The 16,098-nt window shown below is 38.8% G+C and overlaps 1 pseudogene; it reads left to right on the plus strand.

Moving 5' to 3' along the window:
• Window positions 1-12,669: 12,669 nt before the first annotated feature.
• On the plus strand, window positions 12,670-14,979 carry LOC110131419 (rab GTPase-activating protein 1-like; annotated as a pseudogene).
• Window positions 14,980-16,098: the final 1,119 nt, after the last annotated feature.

Below are 16,098 nucleotides of genomic sequence, written 5' to 3' on the forward strand. Positions count from 1 at the left end.
AGAGGAACCAGAGATCAAATTGCCTAAATCATCGAAAATACAAGAGAGTTCCAGAAAAACATCTACTTCTGCTTTATTGACTACGCCAAAGCCTTCGACTGTGTGGATCACAATAAACTGTGGAAAATTCTTAAAGAGATGGGAATACCAGACCACCTGACCTGCCTCCTGAGAAGTCTGTATGCAGGTCAAGACACAACAGAACTGGACTTGGAACAATAGACTGGTTCCAAATCGGGAAAGGAGTACATCAAGGCTGTGTATTTTCACCCTGCTTATTTAACTTATATGCAGAGCACATCATGAGAAATGTTGGGCTGGATGAGGTACAAGCTGGAATCAAGATTGCCTGGAGAAATATCAATAACCTCAGATATGCAGATGACACCACCCTTATGGCAGAAAGTAAAGAAGAACTAAAGAGCCTCTTGATGAAGGTGAAAGAGGAGAGTAAAAGTTGGCTTAAAACTCAACATTCAGAAAACCAAGATCATGGCCTCTGGTCCTATCACTTCATGGAAAATATATGGGGAAACAATGGAAACAGTGACAAACTGTTTTGGGGGGACCTCAAAATCACTGCAGATGGTGACTGCAGCCAGGAAATTAAAAGACACTTGCTCCTTGGAAAAAAAGTCATGACCAACCTAGAAATAAAGAAAGTGAAGTTGCTCAGTCATGTCCGACTCTTTGCGACCCCATGGACTGTAGCCTACCATGCTCCTCCATCCAAGGTATTTTCCAGGCAACAGTACTGGAGTGGGTTGCCATTTCCTTTTCCAATGACCAAGTTAGATAGCATATTAAAAAGCAGAGACATTACTTTGCCAATAAAGTCCTAGTCAATGCTATGGTTTTTTCAGTAGTCATGTATGGATGTGAGAGTTGGACTCTAAAGAAAGCTGAGCGCTGAAGAACTGATGCTTTTGAACTGTGTTGTTGGAGAAGACTCTTGAGAGTCCCTCGGACTGCAAGGAGACCCAACCAGTCAATCGTACGGAAATCAGTCCTGGATATTCATTGAAAGTAGTGATGCTGAAGCTGAAACTCCAATAGCTTGGCCACCTGATGCGAAGAACTGACTCATTGGAAAAAACGCTGATGCTAGGAAAGATTGAAGATGGAAGTAGAAGGGGATGGCAGAGGATGATATGGTTAGATGGCAACACCGACTCCATGGACATGAGTTTGACTGTAAGTTCCAGGAGTTGCTGATGGACAGGGAAGCCTGGTGTGCTGCAGTCCATGGGGTTGCAAAGAGTCGGACACAACTGAGAGACTGAACTGAACTGAATTGAGTCTTATTTCCTATTTTCTGAGAGGTGGACAGGCATCTACTGTTTGACAATACAGGAGAAAGACTGACTTGAAAGACTGTGAAACTGGGAGGCTGTTGCTAAGCACCACTGACGTACTGAGCCGTGTAGATGACAGGAACAGAGCTATTAAGCACCAACTGAAATCCCAATGTGAGTCAGAGGGTCTTGTTGGCAGCTTTTAAAGAGATCCTCAGCACTGGCAACCAGAGGGGAGGTTAAGCTGAAGACCAGGCATACACCTTCATTCACAGTGGCAGAACTTCAGAGAAGGTGGATTCTCAGCCTGGGCAAGGGCCCACAGTCAGAATCAGGGCCCTAATTAGAAAGGAGTGAGACTGTGAAACTCGGGATGCAGATACCTGTTTGTACGGTCAGTCCACTCAAGGCGGTTGTTTTGTTCTCTGTACATCTGCTGCTTCACCTGCACCCTGCTCACACGACTGACCTTCCTACGTGCTTGTCCCAGGTCCCAGCCAGTGAGTGATCTTATCAAAGACCTGGTGAGGGGCATGACCTTCTGCTGGGACCTTGATTACTCTGTTCCCCCTGAACACCCTCTGGCCCTACAGACGGGGCCCTCTGTCTTGCTGGAAGACAGGAAAAGTTTCTCTTTATTTGAAAACCTATACAGAAGCTTCAAATTAGTCAAACAGTGTTACAAAATAACACTGGCCCTGCTCAGAACTTGTCTTATCACTCTCTTACCAGCTAATTCTAGACTCAAATTTTAGTTATGACCCACCTGGGAAAGTGCAGGGTCTATTAAGGGAAGAGAGAAATATATGGCAAAGGATCTCCTGGATCCGATTGACATTTACCAGCAGGAATCCAGGGAATAAGCCTGGAAGTAGATCCCAAGGGTGCTGAATCAAGAGAATGGGATATGAAGCTGGAAAAGGAAAGCATACCAATATGGTGGTAGTATGGTCCAGGGACACAGGATTTAACACACAGGCAAGAGCCCTGGAATGTCTCTCGGAAGCTTGGCTATCCTATTTCTGTTACATTAGTCACATTTTAATCTCTCCTGCCTCATCTATAAAGTAGAGGACTTGACATTGTAATTCAACTGTACTTCAATAAAAAATAAATTTAAAAAGGCAGAAACCTCCCACAACACTGAAATTCAACTATACTTCAACTAAAAAGAAAATTCCTTAAAAAAAAAAAAAAAGGAAAATAGAGGACTTGAACAGAGCTTACTAATCAATTGTTTCAGCAAATATTTACTAGCTTTTCAACATACACTAAGCAGTGGGTCTTCAATGTTCCTCAAGATAGACATAGCCCTTCAGCTCCTGGAGCTTAGTGGGAGAGACAGATAGTAACCAAGTAAACAAAGCAATTAAAGTAATTCAGATTGCAACAACCTCTCTGAAGGAAATAAGATACTGTAATAGGGAGTGGAAGGGAGGGCCCAATTTAGCTAAGGTGATCAGGAAGGGCCTCTCTTAGGAGGTGTTATTAAGCCTACAACTAAAAGATAAGAAATCAGCCATGTAAACAGTTGAGTAAAAGGTTTCCAGGTCAAAGGGGAATGGAAACATAAAGGCCTTCAGCTGAAAAAGGGATTGGTACTGGGCTGTGCTTCTGCTTTAGTTGTGTTTGACTCTTTGCAACCCTGTGGACTGTATGTAGCCCACCAGGCTCTTCTGGTCATGTTCTGGATTGTCTTCCAGAAGCTGATAAAAGGTTAGAGATACACTATGTTCCCTTACTGTTGTTTTGCTGCTTAGGTTTTGGAACTCTACTTAACATCAGGAAAAAAGTGAAAAAAAGTCTAGGCAAAACTACCTTTGATGTATAGTACAAATAAAATAGAGTTTCCCAGGTGGTGCTAGTGGTAAAGAATCTACCTGCCAATGCAGGAGACATAAGAGACGCAGGTTTGATCCCTAGGTTAGGAAGATACCCCAGAGGAGGACATGGTAACCCACTCCAATATTCCTGCCTAGAGAATCCTGTGGACAGAGGGCAACAGTCCACAGAGTCTCAAAGAGTTGGACATGACTGAACCAACTTAGCATGCAGGCGTGCATAGATAAAATAATTTAAATAATTTAAAGTTACTAATATGAACTTACATTGCTATTTTTGGATATAAACAATAACATTAGATTTCATTTATTTATCCTGCTAAATACCACATACTTTATAAATATTTCTTAACTTTAACTTCCCCAACAACCCTTCAAGATGGCTAATATTATTCCATTTATAAATGAGGAAACCAAAGCCTAAAGAAGTTCAATAACTTGACTGGAGTCACTTAGTACCAGCAAGAGGATTTTTTTCTACTGTGCTATGCTCAGTTGCTTCAGTTGTGTTTGACTCTTTGCAACCCTACGGACTGTAGCCCACCAGGCTCTTCTGTTTATGGAATTCTCCAGGCAAAAATACTGGAGTCGGTTGCCATGCCCTCCTCCAGGGGATCTTCCTGACCCAGGGATTGAACCCCTGTCTCCTGTGCCTCCTGCATTGTAGGCAAATTCTTTACCACTAAGCCACCAGGAAGCCCTTTTTTCTACTACTTGCCCCAAAAGCCTACTCCAGCAGACCTGATTGTGTATTTCCAAATACAAAATCCAAAGACCTTTATTTTAATTTAAAGCTTTGGCCCTGAAATATAGCATATTACTTTATGACAGAGAAAAAAAGAGCTTGTCTTTGATGGATACAACAGACACCAAATTCACTTTTCTAGTTTGCATCTAACAATTCTCTTCTTAAGATAAGAGGATACTATTTCAACAAATTAGCCCAGGTTCAATATGGATGGCAGGGCTAAAATAATTCAACTAGGTAAATTCAGTAAATAAAGGAGCAAGAACTATACAACGATAACAATAACAAAGATAAGTAACCAATAGCCTATTAATATTTAAATTTTTAATGATTATGTCTGAAGAAACTCCTCAGTGTTTTATAATCTGAAGGGCTGTTGCTAGCAACTGAGGGAGCTTTGGAGCGCACTAGAGAAGAATTTACAAATTAAACTTACATTTTAAGGGCCAATCCAAAGGCTATAAATCCAGTAGCTAAAATTCAGATGTGTATAGACATATAAATAAGCAAACTTCATACTGTTGCTGAGCTTCAGTCTCTTAATTATAGAACAAAAAGTCAATGTTATCTTTTCAAAATTCTCAGGAACATTACAAAGGACTAAATGAAGGCACATTTTCTTGGCCCAGAAATATACTTGTTGAGTTATCACAGGATCAGATTCAAAGGCTATGACCAGCATGTACTGAGGCAAGGATAATAAGCAGGTACATTTGGTCAAGTAATTCAAGTTGGTAAAAGAGATAGTGGCAGTTTCAGCTTAATAGGGCTTCCCTGGTGGCTCAGATGGTGAAGAATCTGCCTGCAGTGGAGGAGACCTGGGTTTGATCCCTGGGTTGGGAAGATCCCCTGGAGAAAGGAATGGCTACCCACTCCAGTATTCTTGCCTGGAGAATCCCATGGACAGAGGAACCTACAGTCCACGGGGTCACAAAGAATCAGACACAACTGAGTGACTAACTTTTCACTCAGCATAATGATGAAGAGAAGACATGCTGAGAGGAGATCTGTCTAGTCTTTCTAGTCAAAATGAGAAACATAATGACTTGAAACTACTCCATTATAAATTTCCAGTGACTCTCATTCCACCTGTAATGGAACCTGAGGGAACTGAGTGACTAGCAAGGTTAACGGGATAAAGAAGTGGGACCCAGGGTGAAAGGAGCAGAGGTGGGTAGTGGTCCTCAACCTAGACTGTGCGTTCATTGCCTTGGTGGAAGTTTAAGAGGGAGAAAAAGATGCCCATGACTTTACCCCAGAACAAAGGAATCAGACCCTCTAGGTGTGGGGCCTAGGTATTAATAAATTTGAAAAACACCTTAGGGGATTCTAATGTCTAGTATGAATTGAGAACCACTGGGTTAAAAAAACTCAGGAGCTGCAAAGCAAAGTGGAGGGAGAAGGTGAAGGGTTACAAAGGGAATGGATCTTGACAGACTGAAGGAATCATGCCCCTTACAGTGCTGAGGCAGGTTGAAGAGGATGAAGGAGCCACACCCCAACCCCTTTATCCCCTCTGAACCTTGTATGGTTTGGAAGATATAATTTAAACATACATCAGTTAAAGAACCAAGGCTTCTTCCTGACTTTTCATGTATGTCACTGGCTGAAATAAAGATTGAATTGCTCTTCCTCTTCACTTTTAAGTGCTTAGCACTAAGGTTTCATTCTTTTTTTTTTAATTTATTTTTATTAGTTGGAGGCTAATTACTTCACAACATTTCAGTGGGTTTTGTCATACACTGACATGAATCAGCCATGGAGTTACATGTATTCCCCATCCCGATCCCCCTCCCACCTCCCTCTCCACCCGATTCCTCTGGGTCTTCCCAGTGCACCAGGCCCGAGTTTTCATTCTTTTCCAAGTTTGTTCTTAAAATGGAAATAGGAAAGTTTCAAATGGGTTCACTTTCTCTGCCATCATCCATTGTGCATTGCTTGTCACCTGTAAATTATTTCAGTTTGAGCTGGTGCCTGAAGACTGAGTTTCAGTTGTTAAGTGTCTGTGGTAACCAAGCCCTTCATAGGCTTACACTGGACTGTTTACACTGCAAAGTTTACATATGAGCTACTTGACCTGTGCATGGTCGGTAAGAAAAAGTTACAGAAACCCCATCACTTCAAGTCATACCTACAAAAAGAAATTCTGAGGAAACAGAAAGGTTCCTCTTTAGACTTTGAGTTGATGCAAGTTCAGAATAAAGAGTAAGCTAGGAAGCTGAGATTTTAGGGATCCCAAGACAGCTTTTTTCCCCCCAATATAAAATGTCTCTACTGGTCCTTATATTTCCCACATAAATCATGTATTGCACCTCAGTACAAGTGCAAATATTACTTCAGATAAATAGCAGCATAAGTTCAATTTATCACTTTAACCAGCCAGCTGGCAGAATCCTGGGAGAGCAGGAAGAATCACCAAGTTCTAATAAATGAAGAGAAAGATGTTAGGTTTGGGACGCTGCCTTGGGCTAGTAAGACTCTAAATTGGAAGACTCCAGACTTAAGCAATTTCTCTGAACTCAGTGGGTATATGTGGGTGCCAGACATATATTAGCTTCTTTAAGTCTGGGTTTGGTGACATGGGGGCTTAGTATGAGCATCTCCATTTTGAGCCTGTAGTCTTGTCTTTAATATACTTCTTAATTGGAAGAGTGCTTAAACATAATGAAGCCTGCTCAAGTAAGAGGAAAACATAGGGTTAGGATGAAGTCTCTTGAGTTCTGTTCCCTGAAGTTCATAGTAAATCTGAGCTTATTCCAGGAAATATGCTAGATATTCATTTTGGATTAGTCCTGTGATCTTATATGACATTGGAGACTCTACTAATACATAGAAAGATGATTATACTTTCTTTCTTCTTTGACAGACAAGGGAATATATTGGTTACACCACTCAAAACATTCTAATACTTAATTAACCTCCTTATGTTAAGGATGGAAAGTATTAGTTTAAATAATATTAAGGACCAATCTTTAAGGTGTTCTAATGCCATGCAGAATAAACTCTGATATGGAAGCAAAATATTATATGCCTAATATCCCATTTGTTAAACATCTATCCTGCTCTCTTCTTTGCCATACTGTAAGTTTTAAGATTTTCAAGTCTCCTTTTAGTCTCTAACTAATCTAATGACTTTGAGAATGCTTCTCACAATAAGACTCTCAGGAAGAAAAGAAAATATCCCCTTGAGCTGCAAAAGAGCACACATTATCCCATATTGTAAAGCCAGTTCTGATGAAGTAACAAATTTAGGACATTCACTAAAGTATCACTCCTATCTCTTATCCAAAGTGAAGACCTGTGAAAGTGTTCGTTGCTCAGTTGCGTTCAACTCTTGGCAACCCTGCAAAGCGTCTCTGTCCATGGAATTCTCTGGGCAAGAATACTACAGTGGGTAGCCATTCCCTTCTCCAGAGGATCTTCCCAACCCCATGATCGAACCTGGGTCTCCTACACTGCAGGCAGAGTCTTTACCATCTGAGCCACCAGGGAAGCCCCTGTAAAAACTACATAATCTACTTTAACCTTCCTCTGTTTAAAAGAAGAGTCTTTTTAAGATACATGAATTTCTCAGTATATTGCTATATCCTGTGAAAGGGACCTTATAATTGTCAGAAATCTGTAATTATGATTGGTAGACTTGTGCAATAACTTCTTGCTCAAATAATAACATTTAAATTGACTGCTTTTTTCTGAAAAGTATAAATGGCTTGCAGGATTTCTTCACTAAGCATGAAGAGCTCCACAGTGTCCTTCCTGTTCCTTCATATTTAAAATAGCGATAAACCTATGATTCTGTTCCATTCCTTATTTAAGAGTTTGAGAGACATTGTCTCATTTAAATTCACACTGCTAAGTGCTGTGATGGAGGTTAAATGAAAAATCATAGCTGTCAAGAGGAAGTAACAGTTCTGTCTGAGAATGAGGACCCGGGAAAGCTTCACATAGGAGATGACATTTAAGATGCTGTGATGGAACAGTAAAATCTCTGCAAGCAAAAAAGAGGAGAAAGGATTGGCGAGAGAGCATTTCAGGTGGAAGAAGTTGAAATGCCTTGAGAACATAAAGTACCATAAGTTTAAACAATATTGCCCATTTCAATGTGGTAAGGGATGGGAACTGGTTACTAAATGAATCTGGAAGAATTGATTGAGTCAGATCAAATGCCATATTAAATATTTTGGAGCTTTTTAAAACTTAAGTTGTGATATGCCAACAGATGTGTGTGAATCGAGAAGTAATGTGATTATCTATTTACTTAGACATGTAAATAGCAGAAGGATGGAAGATATACTGAAGAGGAGAAAACCTAGATACAGAGATACCATTTAGGAAGCTACCTGATTAGTCTCTGTGAAAGATGATAAGAACAGTAGTAATGAAAAGATAAAGAGATCAGGAATTCTAAGGACATTTCAGAAGTGTAATCCTCTAGAAATAGAAAATGAACAAAAAGGTTGGACACCCCTTAAGCGGTTGGTTATGGAAAGGGGTCACAGTATCTCTTTTTAATTTTACACTTGTAATATTTGCACTGTATACCAATGGACTGTTTCAGAGGTGAAAGAGGAGTAAATTAATTACTTGAAGTTTTCCCTAATTCTACTGTGATTAAAAGCCTATAGTCATAAATGTAGCCTATTTTAGTGGAAATCATCAACAACAATTAAAATATCCTATACTCACTATGAGACCATCCCAACATTTCTACTCTAGAGAAATTTAATAATATTCTTGCCCTGAATATCTTCCACCATCTTTCACCATAGTGACTCATCTTCCACCATACTGACTTCCAACTTTACTCATATCCCAGAATGTAGCTATGTGAATAATGTAACAACTTTTTTACATATGCAAAATGAGTTTTGACTTTCAGTTCAGTTCAGTCACTCTGCTGTGTCAGACTCCTCGCAACCCCATGAACCGTAGCACGCCAGGCCTCCCTGTCCATCACCAACTCCCGGAGTTTACCCAAACTCATGTCCACTGAGTTGGTGGTGCCATCCAACCATCTCATCCTCTGTCATCCCCTTCTCCTCCTGCCCTCAATCTTTCCCAGCATCAGGGTCTTTTCCAGCGAGTCAGCTCTTCGCATCAGGTGGCCAAAGGATTGGAGTTTCAGCTTCAACATCAGTCCTTCCAATGAACACCCAGGACTGATCTCCTTTAGGATGGACTGGTTGGATCTCCTTGCAGTCCAAGGGACTCTCAAGAGTCTTCTCCAACACCACAGTTCAAAAGCATCAACTCTTCGGCACTCAGCTTTCTTTATAGTTCAACTCTCACATCCATACCTGACCACTGGAAAAACCATGGCCTTGACTAGACGGACCTTTGTTGACCTTTGTTTTGGCTTTACAGAGGGTCAATAATTGAACATCATAAGATGTTTCTATAATCCCCTCATTCACTCTTTATTTATCAAAGATTCCCATCCTCTGAATCATTTCTCTTTAATTCGAATTTTATTATTTTTGTCTTCAAGTTTCACTCACTTTTATGGTAAACACTTTTGGTCATATTTTTCATGAAAGATAAATTATGAAAATAAATGATACAGAGTAAGCCATTGATGTGTTACATCATTGGGATAAATGATGCTAGGTAATTTTAGAGCTCTAGTGTGATAAAAGTTGCTAACTCAAGCGACAAGTCTTAGCATTAAGGTGTTTTAAATTGTTATACATTCAGATTTAATTTTAGAAAAGTTACGACCATGGAATATGCATCAACAAAATAAATTGATAAATTATCTTCATCTCCAGCCAACCACATTATATAATTTTCCAAGAGATGAATTTTAATGTAATGCAGGGAAGCTTTATTCTCTGAGCTATCTGTAATACTTGTTATCAGAGACAGACCTTGTCAGCATTTTGATTTTTATTATAAATTCCAAACTATCAATAAAAACAAAAAAGTCAACACCAATTTATAAAAGAAGTAGGAGAAGAGGAAAACACGTACATTTCTACGTATTTTGGAGTCATTCAAGACAGAAAATAAATTTCTCTGCAAGGGAAAGACAGAAGTGGGTGCTCTGAATGCATATTGTTGAGATAAGCAAACCATTTGGTTCTAGAAGACGGGAGCTATATTGAATGTGTGCATGTGTGTGTGCTCAGTCTTTCAGTCATATCTGACTAATTGTGGCCCCAGGAACCCCCTGGCCCACCAGGCTGCTCTGTCCATGGACTTTTCCAGGCAAGAAGACTGGAGTGGTTTGCCATTTCCTACTCCAAGGGATCTTCCCAACCCAGGGATTTATTGACAGATATTTATTGAAGTTCTATCTCTGTGTCAGGCACTGGGATTACAACATTGTACAAAACTGATAAAAATCCCTGCCCTCATAGAGCTTAATTTCCAAGTGTGGTAAATGTTATAGAGGTAAATGCAGACTGTTACAAGAACCCATCCAACATAAACCCAATAGTTGTCTAACCATTTGCTCAAATATCTCTTGGAAAGGGCTAGGAAACTGATTGCTATGTTTCCTCAGGAGTAAGTTCAGGCAGTAGTAGACTAGAGAGCCTGAGAATGATGGAGGAGGGTTTTGTTTACACAGAGGAGGGACTTCCCTGGTGGTTCAGTGGTTAAGACTTCATCTTGCAATGCAAGGGGTGTGGGTTTGATCTCTGGTCAGGGAGCTAAGATTCCACATGCCTCAGGGACAGAAAACCAAAACATAAAGCAGAAGCTATACTGCAACAAATTCAATAAAGGCTTTAAAAATACTCCAGATTAAAAAAAAAAAAAATCTTAAAAAAAAAAGAGGCAGAGGAAAGAGACCACAAGCCAAGAAATGTGGGCAATATCTAGAAGCTAGAAACAATGGGGAAACAGATTCTTCCTTAACTCCCCCAGAAAGAAACACAACTCTGCCAACACCTTGCTTTTAGTTCAGTGAGGACCATGTTTGACCTCTAACCTATACAACTATAAAATAATAAATTTGTGGATTTTTTTAGCTACTAAATTTGAGGTGATTTGTTATGGAAGCATAGAAAACTAATACATGGTACGATATAAAAGTTCATCATTTTTGTGTATGGATATCCAAAAGAACCAGTGTGACCATTTGTTAAGACTATGCCTTCCCTATTGATTTACATGTTTGTTGAAAATCAATTGATCTCATATATATGCCTATTTTCTTTACATTTTATTAATCTACATATGTATATATGTATAGTGTATTATAAGTATATGTATAGTATTATAATATTAGCATTGTAATATATAATAAGGATTTTTCTACTTATTAGAATTAACAGAAGCTAGGCATAATCTATTCTATTCATCTTTTTATACTACAACTATCATTTTTATACTTTGTATAAATTTTCCTTCGGAGTATCATTAGAAACTCATGGTCTTTTAAAAATTCAGTGAGCTCTAATTTAACATGATTATTATAATTTCTTATTATCAAATTGACTCAACTTGGTCAAGGGAACATCCTTAAACCGGCCTGTTTTGCTTGTTTAGAGTTCCTTTTAATGATCCCAAGAACATCCTGACTTTCTTTAAAAAAAAATTTTTTTTTGGATGCTTTCCAATTTTTTCCTGCTGCAGGACATGACATTAACTATCCTCAAAAACCTCAGTTTCCTCTAGAAGAGAATGACATTAGAGGTCAAAGTATGGGCCCAGAGGTGGATTTTCTAAGCATGGTAGTAAGCAAAAGTGCTTCTTCTGTGGCTGCACTGGACTGCCACAGTAAAGATTGCTTTTTATGGCTCGCATTGGTAGTTTCAGTTTAACACATTCTGTCTTTGTACTTTACTTATTGTTGTATGGTTCCATCAGTCACTAAGACTTTCCTCACATTGGCACTTCTAACAAAACAAAACAAAATAAAAGCCAGAAGTAGGATATCATTTTTCATCTTATACACTGGAGATTAAGAAGATCAATGATGCTCAGTATAGGCCAGAGGGAAGGGAAACAAGACATTCCCATCAACTGTTGCTGGTAGTGTAAACCAGTATTACATTTTTAAAGAACAAGTTGGTAACATCTATTGATAATGAAATACTTGACTTAGAAATTCCATTTTTACAAATTGTTCTTAAATATAAACTCATATACAAGTATGTATGATTATTGCAACATTGCTTGACATAGACAGGAAACCATCTAATGTCATCATGAGCTGCTGCTAAGTCACTTCAGTCATGTCCGACTCTGTGCGACCCCATAGACAGCAGCCCACCAGGCTCCCCCGTCCCTGGGATTCTCCAGGCAAGAACACTGGAGTGGGCTGCCATTTCCTTCTCCAATGCATGAAAGTGAAAAGTGAAAGTGAAGTCGCTCAGTCGTGTCCGGCTCTTAGCGACCTCTTGGACTGCAGCCTACCACGCTCCTTCCTCCATGGGATTTTCCAGGCAAGAGTACTGGAGTGGGATGCCATTGCCTTCTCTGACTCATTAAATAAATTATTATGGTACAGCCGTAAGATAAAATGCTATGGAACCACTAAAAAAAATGCATTCCCATGGAAAAATGCCTAAGACACATTTTTGGGTGAAAAAGTAACCTAAAGAAAAGTTTGTTTAGTTTGATCCTCTGTGTGTGTATGTGTACATATACACATATATACACATATGGATCATATAGATATACATTTGCATTCTAATAGCAAATGTCGGGATATATAAGAAACAATGGTTTTACCTTTGGAAATCTGAATAGGGAAGATCAGAGACAGCAAGACTTTTACTCCCTATTTTATAATCATTTATACTAATATTACATTTTAAAAATACTGTCAAAGCAGGGGATAGAAAAGAAGGTTGCGATTACAGTGTAGCAACTTTCTAACAAAGAATTAGCTATTGAAAGATGCTTTGGAATCTTATTAAGCCTAGGTTGAAACATGAAGAACTATGACATTTATTTACTGGAGATGGACTCCATGGGAAAGAGCTATGATGGGAAAGCTTATATTATCACTGGCATGTGGAAAAGCAAAACACCAATATTTCGGCACTTAATGAAGAAACTCCAAAAGATAAACGAGTATATGTGACTGTGGCAAAGGATATAGCAGTCATGGAGGCAGTGGATGCTATCTATTTCCAGCTGAGACAGCTGTACACGTGTACCCTGCGAAAGAGTGTTTGTGGCATTTTAGGAGAAACCCTTTTACTTCTTCACAAGGCTGAAACAACCTGAGGGAAAAAGCGGTACCAATGCAGGAAATACATGAGGTGCTCAGTCGACAGTGCAAGTCTGAGAAGGAGGAATCAGTCACTCCTGTTAGTGGATAGGGTGTCACCGCAGGAGGATGAAGCAAAAGAGGTGATAATGAACTCTCAAGTGTAACAGGTGGTGTGTCTAAGGGCTGTTCTGAGATGATCCTGTATTCCTGGGGAGAATTGTTAGGAAGATGGCACAATAACCTTGGTGCACGACAGAAAGGGCTATCTGCTGTGGGAAAGAATGGTGTTCCTGAAGCACTGAAGGAAGAGGTAATGATTTGCAGGCTGCCATGACAACCGGGCAATGCTGGATAGATGTCAATTTCTTATCACAATGAACTAAGCCCAGGAGAGTGATATTCATCACACATTTCCTGCATATAATTAAAGATACCAGAGGACATGGCCAGGAATTGCTCTACAAGATCTGCAAGGCCTACTCTATGATGAAGACATCCATCAAGAACAGTTTTTTCTTGCTGCTGTATCACTGCTGCATATGCCAGAGGAATAGTATTCTCTGTTTTGGTGAAAATCAGGAATGAATATTTATGAGACTTCTGCAAAAACAGCTTTGAAGACCATTACTGCAAATTCTTTCAGTTAGAGAGACTAATGCAAGGGCAGTCACTGGACCTGCACAACTTTTCTGATCTGAACCTGGAAGCTCATATGTATGAACCCCAGTGGTTTCTCACTCCTTTCACTGTCGAGTTCCCACTCTACATGGTCTTCCACATCACTGACTTACTGCTTTGTGAAGGACTGAACATAATCTTTCATGCAGCCTTGGCTCTCCTAAAGACCTCAAAGGGAGATTTTCTGCAAGCCGAATTTGAAGGTACTTAAAAGATCTTCAGAGCTCAGCTTTCTAGAGTTAATCAGAGATAGCAGAGTAGGAGGGAGTCTCAAGGAGGGACTACATGTACACATATAGCTGATTCACATTGTTGGACAGCAGAAACTAACACAACACTGTAAAGCAATAATTCTTCAACTATTAAAAAAATTAAGTTATTCAGAGATACAAGGCAGAGGAAAACGTAAGAAGGTTCATGGAGCAGGCTTGCGAGATTAAGGTATCAATCAACTAAGAAACTGAGGGAAAAAGAGAAAGAATATCAGACAATGTGAGAGTCATCTGCAACAGGAAGACCCAGTGGATCTCTAGTTTGTATATTTGCAGGTAACTCTCCTCTTGGGACAAGGAATCTTCATAAGCTGAGAGAAAGGGAGGGGAAAAGGAAAGAAAGTGGCTATCAACCACCTTCAAAAAATGAGAAAAAAGGAAAATGACAAAGTATTGTTTTAGCTATGCATGGTCACATCCTAATCTACTTTATTCTTTTCCTTCATAGTGTATTATATCCTTCAAGATCCCAAAGAAAAGCAATGATTTAGTCAAATATTTGGTTAGATATAGTAACTAGTTATATTTGTTCATTATCACTAGTAGTGTCAAGTTGAGAGCACTCTAAATGTCCAATACGTAAATTTTAAAGCAACTTAAAATGTTCATTGCCTCATACCAAGCTTCACATTTACATGATGCATAAAAGTTATAAATGTGTGTAGTACTTGGAAACATTTAGTGTTGATCAATTTGCAAAAGTTTTTAAACAATTTAAAGAACATTGCCAAACAAGCAAAGTGTGCCTGATGGATTAAAAATGAATTAGAAAGAAAAAAAAACTGAAATGGTAGAAAAAAATTTTAACACATTCTTTTTGTTATTACTTTTCTTATACGTACTTTTCTTCATATATTATGAAAGCAAGGCATAACATTACAATAGAAAGCAAAAAGAATATAATGTGCTCCCTAATTCTGTCTATCCACAGATATTAATAGAAGAATTTAACAATGTGGTAGAGCTTTGTTCCTAAACACACACTTTTCTTTCCTCTGAACACAACCATCTTTCATCCTAAAGAGCCCTGTCATTCCTGTCACCAGAGTCTTAATGTTATTAGTTTTTAAACCTGAAAGAGGAAAAGGAAGGCTGAAGGATCCAAAAGGAGCATAATATAAAGAGGCAAAATGACTGAAATGAAAGTTCATACTTCACAATTTTGCTTTGGATTAATTCTGAGGCCTAAAAACTACCACATAGCTACTCAATAACTGTCAAACAAACAAACAAATATGTCAACAAGCAAAATCACTTTAATACATATCTATTAATATTTAATGTTCAATTTCTCATAAGAATGTTATTTCTATCTTCAGGATAAAAATTCAAAACAGTTTTCAGCTCCTGACATATTTATCCTGGGCCTGACACTGTCCCTTTCTGTTTTGACTCTGTTGTATCACCATACCTGAACCAACCACTCTGAGGTAACTAGCATGTTATCACTTTACACTTTCCTCGCTTTCTTTATCCTGTAACAGACATGAATATTTTGTTTAACCCTATGTACTTCAGTTGTTGCTCATGTGAAGAATAGGTATCACTGGGATTTGGTTTGAGGGCAGAAATTCTATCACAGTAATTGGCCCAAACATTAAGAATCTAGAAATGCCTTAAAAAAAACAAAGCAGCCACTCCTCATGTATATCCCAAATATCACGTTTTTATATAGTCTCCTTAAAATTTTTAAACTTCTTTAGAAATGTTTTATTGTGTTCACATGTAAAAGAGGGGATAATAAGTAACCCAAAATTAAGCACCACTGCTTCTTACCTCAAAGAATGTCCTCTAGATTTCCTGTTTGCAAACTGTATACATATAAAATACACATTAAATACTCCAGTTATAGGAACAGTAACAATTATTTAAGAACTTCAGTAAGTAATACTTTTGCCTAATGTACAGTGTAGCAATGTTCATTATAAAGAAGTTTCTCCCTTTTTTAAAAAAAAACTTCATTTATTTATTTTTGGTTGTACTGGGTCTTCGCTACTGCACACCGGCTTTCTCTAGTTATGAGAGTGGGGGCTCCTCTCTAGTTGCAGTGCGCAGTCTTCTCATTGTGCTGGCTTCTCGTGTTCTGGAGCACAAG

The sequence above is a fragment of the Odocoileus virginianus genome, chromosome 7 (genome assembly GCF_023699985.2).
Source record: "Odocoileus virginianus isolate 20LAN1187 ecotype Illinois chromosome 7, Ovbor_1.2, whole genome shotgun sequence".
NCBI classification, from domain to species: Eukaryota; Metazoa; Chordata; class Mammalia; order Artiodactyla; family Cervidae; genus Odocoileus; species Odocoileus virginianus.